This window comes from Mastigoproctus giganteus, chromosome 11 (assembly GCF_048544385.1).
Source record: "Mastigoproctus giganteus isolate SK-2022 chromosome 11, ASM4854438v1, whole genome shotgun sequence".
NCBI lineage: Eukaryota > Metazoa > Arthropoda > Arachnida > Uropygi > Thelyphonidae > Mastigoproctus > Mastigoproctus giganteus.
Genome location: NC_143585.1, coordinates 171,601,369 through 171,623,762, shown reverse-complemented (window position 1 = coordinate 171,623,762; position 22,394 = coordinate 171,601,369). Strand labels below are relative to the sequence as shown.

Below are 22,394 nucleotides of genomic sequence, written 5' to 3'. Positions count from 1 at the left end.
GCATTTCACCGGTTAATGAAAGTCATCCTTGGTGATTCCCTTCTACTTCTGACTCTCTCTCTCTCTCTCTCAGAGTAACTCAGAATATTTTTTTTTGGCTAGGGCAGCATAAGCTTTGGGCTTCCTTGCACCATATGGATAATAACAATAATAATTATGTAAAAAAAAAAAAAATAGGAAAGGCCGTTGTGGATAACACAGTAGAGTGTGTTTAGTGCCAAATGGCACCAGAGGTTCACCCATCTCTGCATAGTGTACGTTGTGGGTGTATAACAGAGAACATCGTCAATGCCAGAGGTTTAAAGGTGTATGGATTTTGTATATGTGTAGTGTCGTGTACCGTTGTTCCTCTAGTCATTTAGCCGCTAGGCCCCTAATGGGACCCAACTTTGGCCTATTCCGCCGCGTGGAGACAGGCGAGGTACACCAGTTTTATAATTATTTACTCTGGCAGTTTCTGCCACCTAATGTCCTGAGATTTCAGTGGCTAGGACTTAAAAGAAAAAAAACCGATATAGATAGGGGTCAGCCAAAAGGAGTACTAGTTATGTGATTTTATGTTTTTGAGTTTTTTGGGTGTAGGACTCAAGCAATTTAGAGATAATTCGGGAGCTAGTTTTAAGTTAGAGACTGAAGAGTTACGGGATCCATAGAGAAGATCACTCCCAAATCAGTGGGGCTCAAGCCCCACCAGAGAGAAAAGAGGCGCGGTGAGGGGGATGACCAGGGTCAACACACATCCCTCCCCCTGGGTGGGAGGGGGATACTTCCCACATTTTAGGCGTCGATGTAGAAGTTGTCCATTTCAGGAACGTTGTGATGGGAAGCTTCTGCTTCTTTTGTTTGAACTCGTTGAACATGGCTGTTTAAAGTGTTAAAATATCGTCGAGTGTGTCCACGAATCATGTCATCGTATTCGTCGAAGAAACCCGCTAGGCGTTTGGCCTCACGGATTGCCTCCACTAGGTTTTCCAAATCGAATTTCCCTTGACGTGGTTCTTCCTCAACCTCATCCTCAGAGTTGGAAGAAACAAGCTTCTCGAGTTAATCACCCGTTTGTGTTGTTGCCTGCCCATCAATTAAATCGTTAATTTCCTCCTCCTCTAAGTCCTCGAAACCTACGCCCCCTATTCTCCTGGCCAGCTCCTTTATTTCTGCGATTGTTTTCTTGCGCGTTTCGTCTGGAATGCGTCGTAGTTCGTGTGGTCTGAAGTCATGACGAAAGCCTCAGGTCACAAGTTCTTCCAACAGGTATTTATAGACTTGTCTTTCATGTCTACCAGCGCCTTTTTTTTTTGGGAAGAGACTGTGATCTATGGTGAAGTCCTTCCAAAACTCAATAACGTTGAAGTTTTCGTCGCTATCCATTTCCTTAAAATATTCGGCCCATACACCTCTTCGTGTAGTTGATTATGCTGGTCGAGCGTCTGGATAAGGGAGCCAGTGTTAGGGGGGATAGAAAGACCACCTCTACGTCTTCATTTGCATAGTCTTGTGCATCACTTGGGTGTCTTGGAGCATTATCCAGCACAAGGAGGATAAATGGAAGCCCCTTTTCCTCCAGATATTCCTTAAGTTCAGGGATGAAGCAGTGGTGGAAATAGTTCAAGAAAAGGTTCTTCGTCGTCCAGGCTTTTGCGTTCCACATCCAGTACACAGGCAGTATATTAGTCTAAGAGCTCTTGGGTTCTGCGCGCGTAAAATTAGGCTAGGCTTTGTCATATGGCTTGCTGCATTGCTGCAAAGTAGCAGTGTAACCTGATCTCGTGCCGCCTTGAATCCTGAGGCCTTCTTCTCTTCGATAAGGTACCTTCGCTAAGGTACCTTCTTTCAGAATAATGCTGTCTCATCGGCATTGAAAATCTGCTAAGGTTGATATCCCTTCTCCTCGAATAACGCCTCTTGAATTTCTGGAACCAGCGTTTGCTAGCAATGAAAGTAGTTTTCACCATGTTGCCCCTAGAGGGTGTTTGCTGCTTAAATCTGTTGTAAAGAACGAGGGCCTTAGCGGAAATAATACCAATGTACATAGGCAAGGTTTTCTTGTGCTGGGCTTCGATCCAAATGAACAGTCCTTTCTTCATTTTTAGCATCACTTTATAATATACATAAGCCACTTATTTAGCAATAAGAATTCAACAGTTTGCACTGCCTCTGACCCCAGTTTCTTTTTTCCTTATGTATCGTACGGTACTTTCATTGATACCAAAACATGCGGTTTACGGTCGCATATGTGAGCCTTTCTAGACATTTATCCAGAAACCGCACTTTCTCGTTCAAAGTCATCACTCTCTTGGCCCTTTTAGGCATTTAGAAATCATGGGTATTCACATAAGCACAGTAATATTTTAAGCACAAGTAGGCTAACGCAAACACACACACAACGCACAAAGATCACAAGCTATCCTACTCGGATGACGCTCATTGCGAGACTGAAGACGCACCATCACTCAGGGCAGCGCCGTTTACGAAAAGGTAAACAAACTACAGCTTAGAGCCTCATATTACAAGGGGGCCTTGCTCCATCTTAAAAATTCTTTTTTAATATTGTCACGGTCAACTGGTGAAGGGCTTCATACATGTTAGGGCCACAACAAGTTTAAATCCGGCTCTGACTCAAGGTGAATGCAGCGAGCAGTAGCCAAATTTTTAGTATGATAAATTTCGATTCCACATAAATGGAGACCGATTGTATACATATATTAGGGTTAGCATTTTTTCTGGATTAAATACAGGAACAAATTCTCCTCAACCTAAAGAATATGGAAAATAACGATATACCATTGTGCATTTTCTGAGAATTAAATAATAATAATAATAATTAAATAAATGAAATTATGAATTTAGTAATAATCAAACAGAAAATTATAGTTATATTAGAATATCAATTAATGATTTCAATTAATGATTATATCAATTCAATTATAAACTAAAATAATTATTAAATTATATGGAGCAAGAAAGGCTATTTCTCTCATGTTTTTCCCTTTGTTTTTTTGTTTGCAGAATATAAACTGCTTAGTTAAATAGCAATAAACTTAATTCATCTGTGATGCTACTAAATAACACTGACTCGAATCTGTAAAACGTCTTTATTATGATAAAATAAAATAAAATAAAATACATGCGTACTGATTCTATATGTTAAAATATTAAAACAAAATAAAATAAATGTTGTATAACAAGAATAAAATTCAATAAAATATATATAAAATTAAAAGCGATAAAAGTTGTTTAAAACCACTAATACAGGAGCTTTCGGCAGCAGCGGCCGGCTTCATCAGATATAGTGGTTGCAGGATGACAGACAATCTATATGTACCACACATCTCATCGACATTATGGTGTCTGCGCACGGTTCAGTTCTCGTGCACTGGAACCGGGAAATGGATGGGTCATTCTAAACCGTTCGTCTCTTTGTAGTATAAGGGCTTCAAAGAGTGGATGAATGCGACAGCCTTTATCCCTATTAAGACTGTAGCGTTCGGACGACCATATTCTTAAACTCTCCAGCCATTTCCGGTTCCAAAAGCCACGTGCCTTACCCACGATCACGGCTTCTTTAACAGTAATGCCATGCCCAGTTTCCCAGTCATGTTCCGCTACAGCTGAACCTTCGTAATTTGCAGTCTTAAGGGCTCTATTCTGTTCCCCCAGGCGATCCCGCAGTCTGCGCTTCGTTTCCCCCTACATAAACCCCCTCCCCCCACAATCAGGACACTCAATTTCATATATGACCCCACTAGTGTCATTACCCGCAATATGATCTTTAGTTGCGGACACTACTGCGTGCAGCCTCCGACCTGGCAGCTGCACACAGCGTATCTTACATGAACGCAAGGTATGGGAAATGGGTTCCGAAAAGATCGGATAGTAGGTGATGCATGCGGTGGAAACAGGTGTAAAAGCATCCCTGCGACTGTTGTTCATACCTCTTGAACATCTCTCAATAATGCTCTGGCGGTAACCGTACGTTACTAGGTCCGCTGTAACATGTTTAATCTCTTCGCCTCTCTTTTCAGACGAGGAGCAGTGGGACTCCACCCTTTCCAATAAGGCCTTAGCCACACTACTTTTGTGGCAACTGGTCTGAGCTGTTTTGAAGTGTGTGTATTGGCCCCGACACATAGGTTTTCTGTAAACCTTAGTTTTCAAGTGTCGGCCTTCTCTGTATACACACACACGTCTAGGAACGGAAGGGTTCCACCCCCATCTCAACCTCTGAAGTAAACCGAATATAAAGCGAACCGCTATTCAACCACTCCAGTATTTCTATTTGTGACTTGATATTGACAACTGGAAGTGCAATGCTGTATTGAATTATTCTGGGTCCTGGCACACAGTATTGGGGGGGAAGCAAACTCTAAGAAATTTGCGATTCCTGGGTCAATAGTAATTAGCATTGTTTTGGGATCCCCGATCTTGAGAATCTGATGCAACTGCGCCAATGCACCTCAGTAAATCCAGCCATTGTATATATATTATTTTTAAATCCTACATGTTTTCCTCCCCGGTTTTGATGCGTCGGAACAAGTTGTCGCTTTACTCATTTTAGTTACGGTTCTACTGATGTTTGTTTTAGTTTTTTTAGTTTTTTTTTTTAATTTTTAAAATTAGATTCAAGAGATACTGAACATTTATATTTCTCATGTTAGATATAATTCAGTACAGAAATTGTATTGAAAAATTAATGATAAAAATGCAATTTAAAATAAATTTGATATAACCTTAAAAAAAAAAAGAAGTCTTTTCGTTTGCAATAAAGAACAGGGAATAAGTTAGAGAACTAAATTGAAAACAAAAAAAAACTAATAAAAAAACAAGAAAAAAACAGGAAATAATACACTTACTTAATCACGTGCTTCCTTTTGCTATTGAAGTTAGAACGATTAGCTCAGCTGTGTCGACAGGTTTTGCATGCGTTATATTCTTAAACGTAATATATTTATGAATATTGGTGATACCTTTATAATTTTATAATGTTCTTTGACTACTTTGTTTAGTGCATATATTAAATAAGCGTGCAAAATTTTTCATTTATTTTTATGTCCGCATTCTCCTGTTCAAGTTGGGATTCAAGTACTTATACATCCTTGTAAGGTAAGTTTAGATTTGAATTTTTGAAACAAATTTACCAATTTGAATCAGCCATTTACCAATCACTGGTATATATTTCATAATTTTACTTTTGTTCGCAGAGTATAAATTTTGATTGCCTTTCCCGAGTTTTCAGTACACAGAGTGTAGGAATTAAAATATCTCAAATATTCCGATGCGCTGTGGTCAATCGCAGCCCCAGGTAATAGTGGTAACATTAATAGGTAACGTTATACACCTATTAGTTCCTATGGGGCTAGGGTATGAGAAAGTAATGAAGAGAATTAGCAACGTTTCCCAACCGGTGTTCATGTGAAAAATTTAGTCTTGGTGGTTATTCACTTCCTGGCAGATTATGGGTGGAAAAATGATAACGTTTAAAACGTCAGTTTCGCGCTAAAAATTCGAATAGTGTCACGCTTCTTTAGAATAACACTGTTCAAATCAAACTACAGCCATTATAATCGTTCAGGTTGTTACAAATACAGCAATTCCAACTTTCAGCCATTCATAATTGTCTAAATTATGAATGGCTGAAGGCATCCTAGTTGCACCTGGTTGGTGCAAATGCAGAAATTTCAGTCAATAGACTAGACGAATATTTCACCTTTATGGTTTTTATGAAGGCCATATGGGGAAAATACACTATGTCCCCATATCTTACAATGTATGAAAAAAAAAAGTATAGAAATTAAAATGGTGTGTGATTGAATGAGCTAATGATATTAATTGCATGTTTTATTCCAGCCTCTTCACCAGATAGAAGGTTCGGCATGGGAACCTTATGGAACCCAAGGTCATCCGTGCCGACACCATGCTATTCACTTTTCCTAGCCAGCATTGTTTGGAATGCTGACATCATGCATTTGCTTTTCCTAGCCGGCATTGTGTGGAATGCTGACACTGACCAGTGTATGATTACAGTATCTAGTGGACCATAGGGATCCCTTTCCTATGTTTTTTAATTCCTACCACTTGGGGTGGTTGTCTCCCATTCATCCCCCACCATTGGTGGCCCCTACCCCATGATAGATACAAGTTGATCTATAACCAAGTTACAAAGGAGGTTAGGCAGGCGAAGGCAGATTACGAGAAATCTTTGGCAAGGGATGCAAAGAAAAACAGCAAAGAATTCTTTACTTATGTAAACTCTAGAAGGAAGGGGATGAATCAGATTGGTCCACTTGATATCGATGGGTCAACTGTTGATGATCCTGCTCAGGTAGCTAACAAGCTAAATGAATATTTTGCATCGACATTCACACATGAGGAGTTATTCAGCGAGGGGAATGCCAGAGGTGTAGTCAACTCTGGCAGTAAGCTAGAGAATCTTGTAATAACAGAGTCAAGTGGAGGAGAAATTGTTGAAGATAAATACAAGAACTGGGGTTGATGGGATCTATCCAGTTATATTAAAGGAGGCAGCAAAGGAAGTAAGCAAACCCTTAGCCATAATTATGAGAGCTTCCTTGGACTCAGGGGATGTACCCATGGACTGGAGATGTGCAAATTTGACCCCAATTCACAAAGGAGGATCAAAGGGTGACACAAGTAATTATAGACCTGTTAGTTTAACTTCTGTTCCCGGAAAACTAATGGAGGCACTGGTTAAAGAAGCACTGCAGGATCATCTAGACAAGACTTCAGTTATAGCTCAGACACAGCATGGTTTTGTTAAGGGGAAGTCTTGCCTGACCAATTTGATTGGATACTATGATGCAGTCACAAAAGAACTGGATGCAGGGAATAACTTTAATATTATATACTTGGATCTTAGAAAGGCTTTTGATACTGTTGCACATGGAAGACTGCTGCACAAATCGGAGCAGTGTGGCATTGGAGGCAAATTGCTGCTATGGATAAAGGGGTGGTTGAGAGGGAGAAGACAGAGTGTTAATCAATGGACACTGCTCATCGTGGACTAATGTTATTAGTGGATTCCCTTAGGGTTCAGTATTGGGTCCATTGTTGTTTTCTGTATTTATAAATGATATTGATGATGGTATATCAAGCTTAATGTCCAAGTTTGCAGATGATAACGAAGGTTGGCAGGGTTGTCAAGGACACTACTGACACTATGCTACTGCAACAGGATCTGGAAAGGTTGAGCAGATGGGCTGAGAGGTGGCAAATGAAGTTTAACATTGACAAATGTAAAGTACTACACATGGGAAACAGCAACCCCAGAGCAACGTATCAACTCTGTGGTACTACACTGGCAGTGGTAGAGAATGAAAGGGACCTGGGGGTGGTTGTGCAGGCAGATATGAAGTTTTCTGAGCAGTGCAGACGGGCTGCAAGAGTAGCTCATGGTGTATTGTCGATGATTTATAGGAATTTTTCTAGCAGGGATAAGGAGGTGATTATTCCCTTGTATAAGGCAATGGTCAGGCCACACCTAGAGTACTGTATACAGGTCTGGAGGCTTCATTTCAAGAAGGATGTAGAGATGCTGGAACGAGTACAGAGAAGGGCAACAAGATTAGTGAATGGAACAAAGGGGTGCTCTTTCGAAGAAAAGCTTAAGTTTTGCAAATTACAGTGTCTGGAGACTAGGCACCGGCGAGGTGATCTGATAGAGGTGTATAAAGCCTTGAATGGTTTGAGCATGCTCAATGCTGATGGGATTCTTCCTCTTGCTCAGAATAATCACCTGAGAGGGCATAAATTCAAATTGAGGAAAGACAGATGTAGGATAGACGTGAGGAAATTTGCCTTTAGCCAGCGGGTGGTTGGTTGGTGGAACAGACTTCCATCCCTTGTCGTGGAAGTTGATAGCCTAAATAAGTTTAAGTCTCAGCTGGACAGGTATTTCAAATGAACAGAGGGTTGAAGTGGAAGTGGTTATTTTTTATTTATTTATTTTTGTTTTTTTTTTTTGGCTGATTCTGCATAAGCTTGCTTCTACCCCTTGAGCCTTGCTTTCTTGCATCAAATGCCTCTACTAATGCTAATGCTAATTTTTTCCTGGTGGCTGACCCCACCCCACCACCCTCTTTCACTTCCCCCTCGATCAGGATGTGCTTCCTGATCAAGGGGGAAGGGAACCTAACAGGCGGGCTCCTTTGCTCTAGCTGCTCTGCCTTCCTCTCCATCCTTTATTTCACTTTTAAGGAGTGGATTTAGCAACCAGGGAAAAAAAGGCTAGGTAGTTAAGAGTGATACCCTATCCCTCTTTCTACTCTCCACCTTCCTGTTCCAGAGGGTCCCCTACTGTCAACTCTTTCCAAACAGGTGGGCTCCTTCGCGTAAACCTCCTCCTCTCTTCCCCGTTTTATTCCACTTCTGTCTATCTCTCTCTCTATTTCCTTTCCAATAAAATTTTTATTTTATTTATTTATTAGTTTTTATATTTTTGGGCTTTCTCTGGATGTCTAGTCTACTGCCATAGCTATTCTCTCCTATGGTCCTGGCTTGCCTGCCTCACTGAGGCAGTGACAGAAACAGGATTGGTGACTCTCCACAGGCCCACAGGCTAAGTGGCCAGAAGAACAACACAACCCACACTAATACCTCATAAAACACACACACACCCTGGCATTACATAGATTATTGTATTCTGCACAGACTAACAATATCCACGGTGCTGCCAGACAAAAACACTTTCCTCATATCTTGATTTTAATGAAATGGAAGGTGATACAATATATGGGATGCCCATCAATCAGTTTGGTCCTGGAGAGATTATGCAAGGGTCAAGGGGTAGAATTTTTCCCAGCCTGGTCTGTGCTGTTAACAGGAGAGATTGCTTCTACTGTGATGGGATACACTTAAATAGGAAGGGTGCAAGAATATTTGCTGATGTTATCAAGGCAGTGTTAGGTGGGTCAGAAAACTGCTTGTTTGGGGGGGATACTTGGACTAATAGATTAACAGCAGCCACTGGCAGAGGTTTCTTGCACTGCTTCTATTGGAATGAGCAACAGGCTGGAAAACAAGATGCGGGGGTTTTCAGAGACTGCTGGGAGATATTGTGGAACAAGTTTTTTTTTTTTTTTTTATGTGAACCCCAAACACGAGAGGTATTAGAACCTATAGTACTTAGTACCGTGCTTGGGTTGGAGGGCGAGAAGACGAAAGGAGATATTTGTTGACATTGGACTTGAATTTCTGTAGATTGTAATTTTCAGGAAATACGTATGAAGGAAGATTGTTCCAGAAAACGGCAGTTGAAAATAAATGAGGAAGATGAAAAGTTGATTCTGTGGGTTTGAAGTTGGATAGTAAATGGATGTTGGCTGGTGGCGGCACGTGTTCGGACTGTTTTGAAAGAGAGAGCGGGAATTATAGAAGCCAGTTCAGAAGAACAGTGCCCATGGAAGTATCTGTAGAAGAAGCATGCAGCAGAAACAGTACGTCTATGAGAAAGCGAGTGGAGAGACTCTGTTAGAGATGAATCATTAATTAACCTAACTGCCATCTTCTGAATGGAATCAAAAAGCCTGAGAGAGGTTTTGGCGGCACCACCCCAGATGTGGGAACAATATTCCATGGCAGGGCGGATTTGCAATTTATACAGAGTGAGCAGCGGTTTGGAAGAAAAGTAACGCCCAGAGCGAAACAGAAAACCAAGTTTTTTAGATGCAGAGGAATCAATATTTGTAATGTGCTTGTGCCAAGAGAGATTAGAAGTCAGGGTAATCCTCAAAAGAGATATATCATTTTGCCTAGAAATCGTAGTGTCACTAAAGATAAGCATAGGAGCAGAAGAATCCCTTTTGCGAGATATAAGACAAGACTGAGTTTTAGAAGGGTTGAAATGAACTAAGTTGTCTTTGCCCCACTGGAGAATTACCTGAAGATCGGCATTTAAGGAATTGGTAGCAGATTTTCGAGAAGTTGAAGCTGATTCAGCAGGACAAGGTTTCTCAAAATGGAAAGTGGAATGCAATGTGCTATCATCGGCAAAACTATGGATAGGATTTCCAGTCAATGAAAGAAGGTCATTAATATACAAGAGGAAAAGAGTGGGGGAAAGAACTGAACCTTGGGGGACACTGGCATTAGTGGAGAAGTTAGAAGACAGAGAGCCATCTACCATCACCCTCAGTGAGCGATCAGAGAGAAAACTGGATAACCAATTACTAAGAACAGTTGGCAAACCATAAGATGGAAGTTTGTTTAGAAGACCTTTATGAGAAACACGATCAAAAGCCTTTGAGATGTCAAGAGCAACTACTTGTGTTTCACCGAACCTTTCCATTGAATCAGTCCATAAATTGGTAACATAAGCCAGAATATCACCAGTGGATCGACACTGACAAAAACTACCTAGAAACCTTCCGTTGATCAGACGGAAGATTTCTAGGTAGTTTAAGAGTTGGCGGTTAATTGATTTCTCCATTACTTTAGAAAGAGTAGAAGTAATTGCAATGGGACGATAATTGGATGGGAGGGATTTGTCACCCTTTTTAGGAACTGGCTGGATATGAGCAAATTTCCAAGCAGAAGGAAAACACCTTTGGAATAAGAAAGTGAAAAAAGGCGGCAAAGAATAGGAGTAAGTTCAGGAGCACAGGTTTTGAGAACAAGTGGAGAAATACCATCAGGACCTCGAGCTTTCTTAACATCAAGATTCATCAAAATCCTTCTGATATCCTTTTGACGGAAGACCACAGGAGGCATTGAATGGAGCGTGTTGGGAATGGTGGGAGGTGTTTTACCAAGATCATTAATACATGAGCTGGAAGAAAAATAGGATGCTAGCAGGTCAGCTTTATCCTTGGCTGAAGTGACAACAGAACCATCTGGTTTGGACAGAGGTGGAAGCAGTGATGGGCAATTCTTTGAATGCAATTCTTTGAATGCTATTGGCTGCAACTTTGAAAAGTTGCAGCCAATAGCTTTGACAAGAGACTAGAATGCACGGCTACCATTAGGGCAAAAAAAGCAACTTTTCAACTCTTAGCCTGTTCAAACTCTAGTTTGGACTGATTAATAATAAATTCGTTACAATTGTTGCGAGCTTTGGTGTAGGCAGAAAATGAAACTGAAGAATTAGAAACAAGCCAATTACGATATGCAACATTCTTCTCTTGAACAGCTTTAGCACATTTATTGGAAAACCAAGATTTAGTTAAAGGACGAGATTTTAAAGTGGAGTGTGGGATAAAGAATTCCATTCCTGCAAGAATAATTTCACTGACACGATGTGAGCAAACGTTGACATCAGAAGTTTTGAAACAGTAATCCGACCAAGGAAAAGAAGAAAAGAAGTCTCGCTAGTCATCCCATTTTCCAAGTAAATATATGGGCTGTGTTAGGGTAGCTAAGAATAAGAACAGGTGTATATCTACTTGCGTGTACACCAATGCTAGGAGTTTGGTAAATAAATTTGATGAATTTGAGGTGTTGGTCAAATCAAAGGCGGATATTGCCTTTGATTTGACAATATCAAAGGCAGATATTGTTAGGATATCAGTGGTGTTACACAGCTATAGGGAATGTAGAATTGGAATTTGGGGTATACAATGTGCACAGAAAGGAAAGAAAGGAAGGAGGGGTTATGCTGCTGGTTAAGAAACACAAAAATCGAAAAAGTGCATCCAGTTGACATGGGTGGATAGTGCTGTGTTGAGTCAGTTGGGTGTGACATAAGCACTGGGAAAGCAAAATTGTGAGTAGGAGTGTGTTATAGGCCAAATGATTTTGATGAGTATAATGAATGACTGAGCAGAGAAATAGTGGATCAGTAAATTCAGATTGTCTTATAATGGGGGAATTTAATTTCCCAGATATTGACTGGAACTTGTGGGTTGATCACTCACACACTAGCAAGGCTTTTGTGGATTTATTGGATGATTGTTTTCTACAGCAGCAAATGTTCGGGTGAACTAGAGGGATTGCATGAAGAATCACTATCAGTAGTGATTCTTCATGCAATAAGAATCTGCAGATAAAGGAGCCACTAGGTGGCAGTCATCATAGTGTGCTGAAGTTGGATTTACTCAGAGGTAACTACCATCAGGGATAAAGGGAAGGGTCTTTGTTTTCGTAAAGGTGACTGTGGTGGTCTGAGACAGTTTTTAATTCCTATACAGTGGAACCAACTGATGATGTCACCAACAGCAAAATCTAAATGGGAAGCATTCAAAGAATTAATCTTGGAAGCTACTAGGCTTTTCATACCAACTAAGAAATATTGTTCAAGGTTTAGGCCTAAATGGATGTCAGATGAACTAATGAGATGTGGCAGAGAAGAAATGCGGAAGAGGTACATATAAATTATCAGATGGCACAGAAGCTTCTGGTAGATATGTTGGTCTGTAATCAAGTCACAAAGGAGGTTAGGCAGGCAAAAGTAGATTATGAGAAATCTTTGGCATAGGATGCAAAGGAAAACAGCAAAGAGTTTTTTACTTATTTAAACTCTAGAAGGAAAGGGATGAATCAGATTGGTCCACTTGATAGTGATGGTTCAACTGTTGATGATCCTGCTCAGGCAGCTAACAAACTAAATGAGTATTTTGCATCTACATTTACACATGAGGAGTTATTCAGGGGGAAGGGGAATGCCAGAGGAGTATTAAAATCTGGCAGTGAGCTAAATGATTTTGTAATAACTCAGAGCAAAGTGGAGGAGCAAAATTGTTGAAGATAAACATAAGAAAGGCACCTGGAGTGGATTGGATCTATCTAGTTATATTAAAGGAGGCAGCAAAGGAATTAAACAAACATTTAGCCATAATGAGGGCTTCCTTGGACTGGGGGGGGGGAAGTACCCATGAACTGGAGATGTGTAAATGTTAGCCGAATTCTTAAATGAGTATCAAAGGGTGACACACACGTAACAAATTTAATTTGTTAAAAGTAAAGGTTATTCCAAGTTAGAAATTTGAACTGTTCGGAGAATCGGTTTCTGTGAAACTTGATATAATACAGAAAATGTGCACATTCATGAAAAATAACTACAAAATAAATCACTTACTATCTAATCTCAGCTTGCAAAAATACATAAATATGTGCAGAAACAGTAAAGAAACTCTTGTATAAATCTTAAAATATCTGCATCAGAATCGTATTTTTTTGATATCACATTGTATTAGCATTAGTAGAGGCATATGATGCAAGAAAGCAAGCTTATGCAGCAACCAGCTATCTGCTGGTTAAAGGCAAACTTCCGCACATCTATCCTACATCTGTCTTTCCTCAATTTGAAATTATGCCCTCTCAGGTGATTATTCTGAGCAAGAAGAAGAATCCCATCTGCATTGAACATGGTCAAACCATTCAGAGCTTTATACACCTCAATCAGATCACCTCACAGGTGCCTAGTCTCCAGACACTGTAATTTGCAAAATTTAAGCCTTTCTTTGTAATTGTACCCCTTTGTTCCATTCACTAATCATGTTGCCCTTCTCTGTACTCGTTCCAGCTAGATCGACTTTTACTACCCGTTTATAACGACTCCACTAGCAGGAACCACCAATAAAAGGAAACTGCATATTGTGCATATTCCAGAAATGTGCTTTAGTAAAACATAAGCATGTAATATGTGAGAATAGTGTGTTTACGCCATTACTGCATTTATTCAGTTTGTACACGGACGTTGCATCGTTTATTCAGTTGCTACTTGTTTGCTGTGCGTTTATGTATATGAAGCTTGCCTCCTCATTTTTGTTCATTTTATAATTGTGCTCTATTCTCAAAAAATGAGTAAAATACTTGAAAAAAGTGTGAAAAGGAAGCGTTCTGGTGAAAATACTTCAGAGAGAAAAAGGAAAGCAATATCAATAGAAGAAAAATATCAAATTGTGAAACGCTTTGACCGGAATGAAAGAACATGCAATATTGTGCGTGCTACAGGCCTAAATGAGGGAACGCTGAGAACAAATTAGAAAGAATGCAGAAAAAATAAAAAGCAACTTTCACAGCAGGAACAACACAAAGTGTAACAAAATCAGTTAGATCAAGACACAAAGAACTGGAAGAGATGGAACGTCTTTTATCTGTTTGGATAGAAGATCAAACAAAGAACAGATCAGGAACAAGTGTGCTTACGATAAAAGCAAAGGCATTGGCAATATTTGAAGACCTCAGAAATAAAGCTGAAAACCCTCAAGAAGTACCTCCCTTTACTGCCAGTAGTGGCTGGTTCAACAATTTCAGGAAACATCACGCTTTCCATAATGTGAAATTATCAGGTAAAGCTGCGAGAACAGATGAAGCAGCAGCAAAGGCATTTCCGCCGATACTGAAAAAACTAATTGAGGAAGAGGGCTATACACGGGACCAAATTTTCAACTTTGATGAAACTGGACTGTATTGGAAAAAAATGCCATCACGAACATATATCTCAAGAGAGGAAGCACGAGCTCCAGGCTTCAAGGCTGCTAAGGATAGGTTTACCGTTATGTTAGGAGCAAATGCTAGTGGCGACTTGAAACTGAAGCCTGTTATTGTTTATCATGCAGCTAATCCACGAGCGTTAAAAGGGATCACAAGGACTACCCTGGGTGTTTACTTTAGCAACAGCAAAAGAGGATGGATGACAGGGCAGATCTTCACTGAACTTCTACTACATGTGTTTGAGGATGTGTTTCGAAGCTACTGCAAAAAGAAAAATTTGAATTTTAAGATTTTAATTATTTTGGACAATGCACCAAGTCACCCTCCAACCCTTGCTGAACTGTCACCAAACATCAAAATCCTGTTTTTACCGTCTAACACAACATCTCTTATCCAGCCACTTGACCAAGGAATAATTGCTGGTTTTAAGCACTATTACACAAGACGGACATTTAAGATGCTGATAGCAGATACAGAGGGCGAAAATGCACCAACAGTTAAAGACCTCTGGAAGCGATTCAACATTAAGAATGCAATTTACATAATTGTGGAGGCTTGGAACGAAGTGACAAAAGAATGCTTACATGGTGTTTGGCGGCCACTTTTACCAGATTTTATTCGTGATTTTAAAGGCTTTGATCCTGTAAATGAGCTTCCTAAATTAAAAGCACGTTGTGTTGCCCTCGCAAAGCAGGTTGGCTTTGAGGAATTGGAGGAAGATGATTTAGAAGAATTGCTTCAGTCTCATGAAGAAGAACTTTCAACTGAAGAACTGCAACAACTTGTTGTTGGAGGGCAGGTGGAAGATGAGAAAGACGACGAAGTTGAATGCCTGAACACCACCATAAAACCGCTTTGTACTTCAGAGTTATCTTCAGATTTAAATTCATTTGAGAAAGTATGCAATGGCTAGAAGATAACGATTATAATGCAGAAAGAAGCAGAAGAGCACTTTATACAATTTGGTCTGCTTTGGAGCCATATAAGCAGCTGCTTTGTGAAAGGAGGAAGACTGCGAAACAGAAACTAGATGTCTTTTTTATGAAACCAAGAAACCAAGAAAACCAAGAAACCCAAGAAAGAGACAGAAAATGAGCCGCAGCCCTCTAGTTCTGGTGTGACCACATTTCGTCCAAAGTCTTCATCGGCATCTCCTTCACCTCCCAATTCCGATAATGATGACAACCTGCCGCCACTTTCCCCATAATTACGCTGCTTCAACCCTTTCTCAAGCCCTTTCCCTCAAGCTGTCTTCATTTACTTTTAAGGTAAGGATCTAAATTCAAATGATTAAATTATTAATTTTACATTTTTCAACCGTAACTGTTTTATTACGATTATTTATTGTGTTTGGTAATGTTTTGGTTAAAAATGTGTGTCCAATCTTGGGTGGTCGGCACCTAACCCTATATTTTCCATAGGGCCTGTTGTTTATATTGCAGATTTTGCATTGCACGAGGATTTCTAGGAACGCAACTATCGTGTTATACGAGGACCGACTATACTCAGAAAACCCTAGTCACAAAGGAAGTGGATGCAAAGAATAATTTTGATATCATATACTTGGATCTTAGGAAGGCTTTTGATTCTGTTGCACATGGAAGACTGCTTTACAAATTGGAGCAGTGTGGCATTGAGGCAAATTGCTGCTATGGTTAAAGGGTTGGTTGATTGGGAGAAGACAGAGAACGGTAATGAATGGTCACTGCTCTTCATGGACTAATGTTATTAGTGGAGTCCCACAGGGTTCAGCATTGAGTCCATTGTTGTTTTCTGTATTTATTAATTATATTGATGATCGAATATCAGGCTTAATGTCTAAGTTTGCAGACGATACGAATCTTGGTAGGATTGTTAATGACACTGATGACAGTATGCTACTGCAATAAGATCTAGAAAAGTTAAGCAGATGGGCATATTGTGGCAGCGAAGTTTCTTCTTCTTTGGTCCTTAGCTGGTGGCTGGAGGAGGCGGTTGGCCACGCAACCAGTACGCTGCTGTAGGTGCTGCCGGGTTTCGGACTTGCTCTGTGATGTTCTTCCATGCTTTACGATCCATGGCGTCAGTCCTGGCCTGATTAAGGTCGAGATGTCAGCTCTTCAAGTCATTTTCCACTGGCAATGGTTGGTTGCTGTTGGCATCTGGCGTGTATGGTATCATTAGTGATGCGGTCGCGAAGTGAGATGCCTAGGATCTGCTGCAGGCATCGCATTTGGAATACCTCAAGTTTGTTTAAATCTAGCTTAAGACAAATCCATGTTTTCGTTTCGTAAAGGAGAATGGGCAGGATCAAAGTCCGGAAGAGTCTGATTTTAGTCTTTGAGGAAATGTTGGTCCTCTTCCACAGACACCATTTGAGCGAGGCGAATGCACTGGCCTCCTGTCTAATTCTGCTGTGGATCTTCACGGTGGAGGCAACTTACTTCTCCTGGACCAGCAACCCAGGATATTTTAAGTCCTGCACTTGCTCGATCTGGACGCCTTCGAGATAGATGGTGGCTTGCGACCCGTCTGTTGTCAGGGCCTTTGTCTTATCAGCATTGATCTTCAACCCGTAAGGCCATGCAGTGTTGTAGAGGATGTCCGTGGCTTCAGCATTGCTTCCGGCAAAGATAGTACTATCATCGGCAAACATCAAGTCAGTCATATAGTGATCCTTGCCATATTGTATGCCATACGAAGGTGGTAGGATTGTTAATGATACTGATGACAGTACGCTACTGCAATAGGATCTAGAAAAGTTACGCAGATGGGCATGAGGTGGCAGCGAAGTTTAATATTGACAAATGTAAAGTACTGCATATGGGTAACAGTAACTATCCTCAAGGCTCACATCTGGAACACCCAGGGTCCTCAGCTGGATATCATCATTCTTTTCTCTCTCTCTCTCTCTCTCTCTCTGGGTAATTCAGAATTTTTTTTTTTTTTTTTTTTTTTTTTTTATTGGCTGGTGCAGTATAAGCCTCTGGCTTCCTTGCAACATATGGCTAATAATATTAATAATAACCCCAGAGTAATGTATCAACTATGTGGTACTATACTGAGGGTGGTAAAGAATGAAAGTGACCTGAGGGTAATTGTGCAGTCATGTATGAAGTTTTCTGAGCAGTGCAGACTGTCTGCAAGGGTAGCTTATGGTGTCTTGTCAGTGATATATACAGGAATTTTTCTAGTAGAGAAAAGGATGCGATTATTTTTTTGTATAAGGCAATGGTCAGGCCACACCTTGAGTACTGTATACAGGTCTGGAGGCCACATTTCAGGAAGGATGTAGAGCTGCTGGAACAAGTACAGAGAAGGGCAACAAGATTAGTGAATTGAACAAAGGGTTGCTCTTACGTAGAAAGGCTTAAGTTTGGCAAATTACAGTGTCTGGAGACTAGGCACCTGCGTGAGGTATTAGCATTAGTAGAGGCATACGATGCAAGAAAGCAAGCTTATGCAGCATCAGCCAAAAAAAAAAAAAAAAAAAAGGTGATCTGATTGAGGTTTATATAAGGCCTTTAATGGATTGAGTAGGCTCAGTGCTGATGGGATCCTTCCTCTTGCTCAGATCACAAACCTGAGCGGGCATAGATTCAAACTGAGGAAAGACAGTTGTAGATAAATATGCGGAAATTTGCCTTGAGCCAGCGGGTTCTTGATTGCTGGAACAAACTTCCATCTGTCATAGAAGTTGACAGCTTAAATAAATTCAAGGCAAAACTAGACAAACATTTGGAGCGAATGGATGTGTGAAATGGGAAGGGGTTTGTGTGTGTGTGTGTTGTTTTTTTTTTTTTTGGTTGATGCTGTATAAGCTTGCTTTCTTGCATCATATGCATCTGCTAATTCTAATAGCTATAAACTATTCATCTGATCACAAAGCTCAATTAAAATTTTATTGTAATAGATATTGTAAAATGGTTTGTTGCACTTACTAAAGCAAGCCAAAGATTTTTTTATCACACAACTGCACTTCAGGAAATCTCCATATGGGCATCTTTGGTAGTCTAGAAATATTTGAGCCCAAATATTTCTAGACAGGCTTTATGTAAAAAACAGCCAATTGATGATGTAACCACTTACATCACCAATCTTCTTTACTGTCGTTCTACGTCCGGCCTAAGATAGAAATACAAACTTGAATGCTTTTTCAGAACAAGTGTTTTGAAGCATCTTCTGTGAGATAGAAGTCACTGTCCGTGCAGTCCGGTGTTTTAACTCTGACTTTGAAATGCAATCATTTTTTACATCTCATATTGTGAACGCCTTTGCAGTGAGTTTCCTGTTATTGCACTCCCTCAAATAAGCAGTGCTTCCCCATTAGTACCACCACCCATATTGCACCGTTTTGAAGCTTGTTGGCCTCTTATTGGTGTGTGGGTACACTGGTGATACAATGAGTGACAACCCAGTTATGAAGTTTAACTTCACAGTATAAGAGATGCCAGACAGTGGGTGATAGTAAAGTATCGTCGGGGTTCCTGCCTACCAACTGATGAGAGGTTAAAGTTTGGAAACGGTGTCATCTGGGTGTTGGTATCTACCAAGAATAAGTAACATTAGTCTCCTCTGGGGAAGCATTGCTTATTTGAGGTAATGCAATAACAAGCAACTTGTCAAGGCATTCACAATATGAGATGTAACAAAAACAATGCCATTTGGTGATTTACAACTAACTAAAATTATGCTTTGCACTAACTTGTTTGTCTAGTAAATTTCCCATAGTCTGAGGCTCTCAGCCCTATACCCCATTGTAATACTCTGTTGTTAACTTTTTTGCATACACCATGTCCTTTACATAGCCCCATACAAAGAAATCTATAGGTGTGATATCCTGGGAATGACAAGGCCATGGAATGGGACCATCCCAACCACTCCATTAGTTAGGAAATTTTTTATTGAGCATATCATGCACATGCAATGTGCATGATATGCTATTGGTATTGTGGTACTCCATCTTGCTGATAGAACACTTGTGGTTGCATATATATTCTAGCTAAGGTGCAGCATACAATTCGAGCATATCTAGGTAATTTGCAGAGTTCAGGGTGGTTTTGTGGAAGAAAAATAGCTGAGTTATCTGACTGAAGGACATTGCACCACACGTTTAATTGGGGATTATCACACTAGTGTTCATGAACTCAATGGTGATTTTGTGATCCCAATATGCAACAATTGTGCCTGTTAATTTTACCAGACAAGTGGAATGTTGCTTCATTACTGATAATTACATTTTCCAGAAAGTGCTCATCTTCATCTATGTAGTGGAGAATGTGAACAGTGAATTCTCTTGTGTTTGTCGAGTTTAATTTCCTGGATGATTTGCACTGTATAAGCATAAAGTTTCACTCTTTTGCAAACAGTGTTTGTACTGGGGGTGGTATATGTAGTGTATGTGTATATTTTTTATTATTATTTAATATTTACAACATATGTATATGTTATAAACAAATCTGTATATTTATGAATATTATAATAAAAAATTACAAGAAAACAAAATAGGAAACAAAAGGAAATATATTTATTATTTAACATCTATATACTACCTGGGAGTCTAAAATGTTATGGAACTGATATTTGGGTGACACTCAAGTCAAGTGGACCCAATTTCGGCGAAGTCCGGACGGTCTGTAACAGCCAAATCCTCTGCTTGCACCTTCACGATGGTGGGATTGTTAGTAATCCTGAGTATAACCTCCATACACAAGTACATGGTGGGTGACCACCCAGGTGTGAACTAACGTAAGCAGCGGTTGAGGTGTGGTGCCCGCACCACATGGAGGAATGCCTCCCCCTCCATGTTACCAGGCAGTACTAGGTGGTAGATGACTCGCATCAACCGGTGCCATATCACCACTTTGCTTATTGGAGGCTTGAAGTGGTGGAACCCATGTTTAGTCTCAAGAGCTAAGTTCCGGTCAACCCTTCCCCATCTTTTCCATCATGCAGTATGATTGATGACTTTTGAGGTTACGATGAACATCGTGGCGAGATCCAATATTCCTTACATTTTGAGGGTACAGCTCTAAAACGGTGTTCGCAGGCCAGCCGCTAGTTAGTACACTAGATTAAACCTGTTGGTAACTCTCTAGGAGGCTTCCGGATCAGCTAGTGTATAATCTTGCTACCTCTACTCTGCCAGATAGTGACTGGAGGGAGTCCGATTATAGTGTATGCGGGGAGCATTGTCGAGGCCACGTTATGTCAAGGATCTTGGTATATTCTTACCATGTGTTACGCCATATCCAAAAATTTCATTACTTCATACAGCATGTCCCACCCACTTTTTCTTACTATTGAATACACCACGAATTGTCAAACTGATAGAGCAAGCTTATCTGCGAAAAGATCTAAACCTCCCAAGCACTTCCTAATTCATTTCACAAATATACGTGGTCTCAATTCTAATCTCAACGATGTCCATTTCCACTTGCAGTCTACCAAACCCTATGTACTTTTTCTGACAGAATCTCAGTTATTGGATGATTCAACTACTGCTCATCTCAGATGCCCAAATTATTCGCTGTATGATTCCTTTCGCCTCAAAGGTGGTACTTGTGCATATGTCCGTGCTGATATTCCCTGTCAGAGACTTGGCAATTTGGAATCTCCTCTCTTCGATCTTCTCTGGCTTAAAATCTCTCTCATTGTGTCAAATTCATCTGTTGTCTGTACCGTTCTCCCAACTCCACTAATCACTTGGAGCTCTTTGACTTCCTCTCTTTGCAACTTGACTTTCTCCAGTCCAACTTTCCTAACAGTGAGGTAATTTTCCTTGGTGATTTTAATGTTCACAACTCTAGCTGGCTTCCGTTTTCTAGTCACACCGACCCAGCAGGTCGAGATGTTGAGGCTTTTGCAATTATTAATGACCTAGCACAGATTGTTCATTTACCTACAAGAATACTGGACAATCTTAATCATACAGCCAATACGCTTGATCTTTTTCTCACAAACAACCCTTCTAAGTACACGGTCGAAGTGAGAAGTCCTTTAGGCACTTCAGATCACAACTTGGTGATTGTCTCTTCTCCAATGGAGCCTTTATCTCATGGCTATACCCAACCTCGTGTTGTTTGGCATTACAAGAATGCAAAATAGGATCACCTGCGAGATTTCTTTTCTTCTTTCCCTTGGTCGGATCACTGTTTCAAAACTTCTGATGCAACGTTTGCTCAGATCGTGTCAGTGAAATTAATCTTGCAGGAATGGAATCCTTTATCCCACACTCCACTTTAAAATCTCGTCCTTTATCTAAATTGGTTTTGCAAAACTAGAGTTTGAACAGACTAAGAGTAGAAAACTTGCTTCTTGCCCTAATGGTAGCCAAGCATTGTGGTCTTTTGCCAAAGCTATTGGCTACAATTTTTACCCATACTCTGCTCCCACCTCTGTCCATACCAGGTGGGTCTGTTTCACTTCAGACAAGAATAAAGCTGACCTGCTAGCATCCCATTTTTCTTCCAACTCATGTATCAATGATCTTGTTAAAACACCTCCCACCATTCCCAACACGCTCCATTCAATGCCTCCTGTGGTCTTCCGTCAAAAGGATGTCAGAAGGATTTTGACGAATCTTGATGCTAAGAAAGCTCGAGGTCCCGATGGTATTTCTCCACTTGTTCTTAAAACCTGTTCTCCTGAAGTTACTCCTATTCTTTGCCGCCTTTTTTCACTTTGTTATTCCAAAAGTGTTTTTCCTTCTGCTTGGAAATTTGTTCATATCCAGCCAGTTCCTAAAAAGGGTGACAAATCCCTCCCATCCAATTATCGTTCCATTGCAATTACTTCTACTCTTTCTAAAGTAATGGAGAAATCAATTAAGTGCCAACTCTTAAACTACCTAGAAACCTTCCATCTGATCAACGATTGCCAGTATGGATTCCGTCGTTGTTGATCCACTGGTGATATTCTGGCTTATGTTATCCATTTATGGACTAATTCAATGGAGAGGTTCGGTGAAACACAAGTAGTTGCTCTTGACATCTCAAAGGGTTTCAATCATGTTTGGCATAAAAGTCTTC

The 22,394-nt window shown here is 40.3% G+C and overlaps 1 protein-coding gene across 1 annotated transcript in view; it reads left to right on the top strand.

Moving 5' to 3' along the window:
• The first annotated feature begins 4,931 nt into the window (after positions 1 to 4,931).
• LOC150078575 (adiponectin receptor protein-like) overlaps positions 4,932 to 22,394 on the top strand; it is a 222,636-nt gene continuing 205,173 nt past the window's right edge. The window contains exon 1 of the mRNA XM_090385390.1: positions 4,932 to 5,100. The gene's annotated coding sequence lies outside the window, so the exon portion shown is untranslated. The remainder of the gene's footprint in view (positions 5,101 to 22,394) is intronic.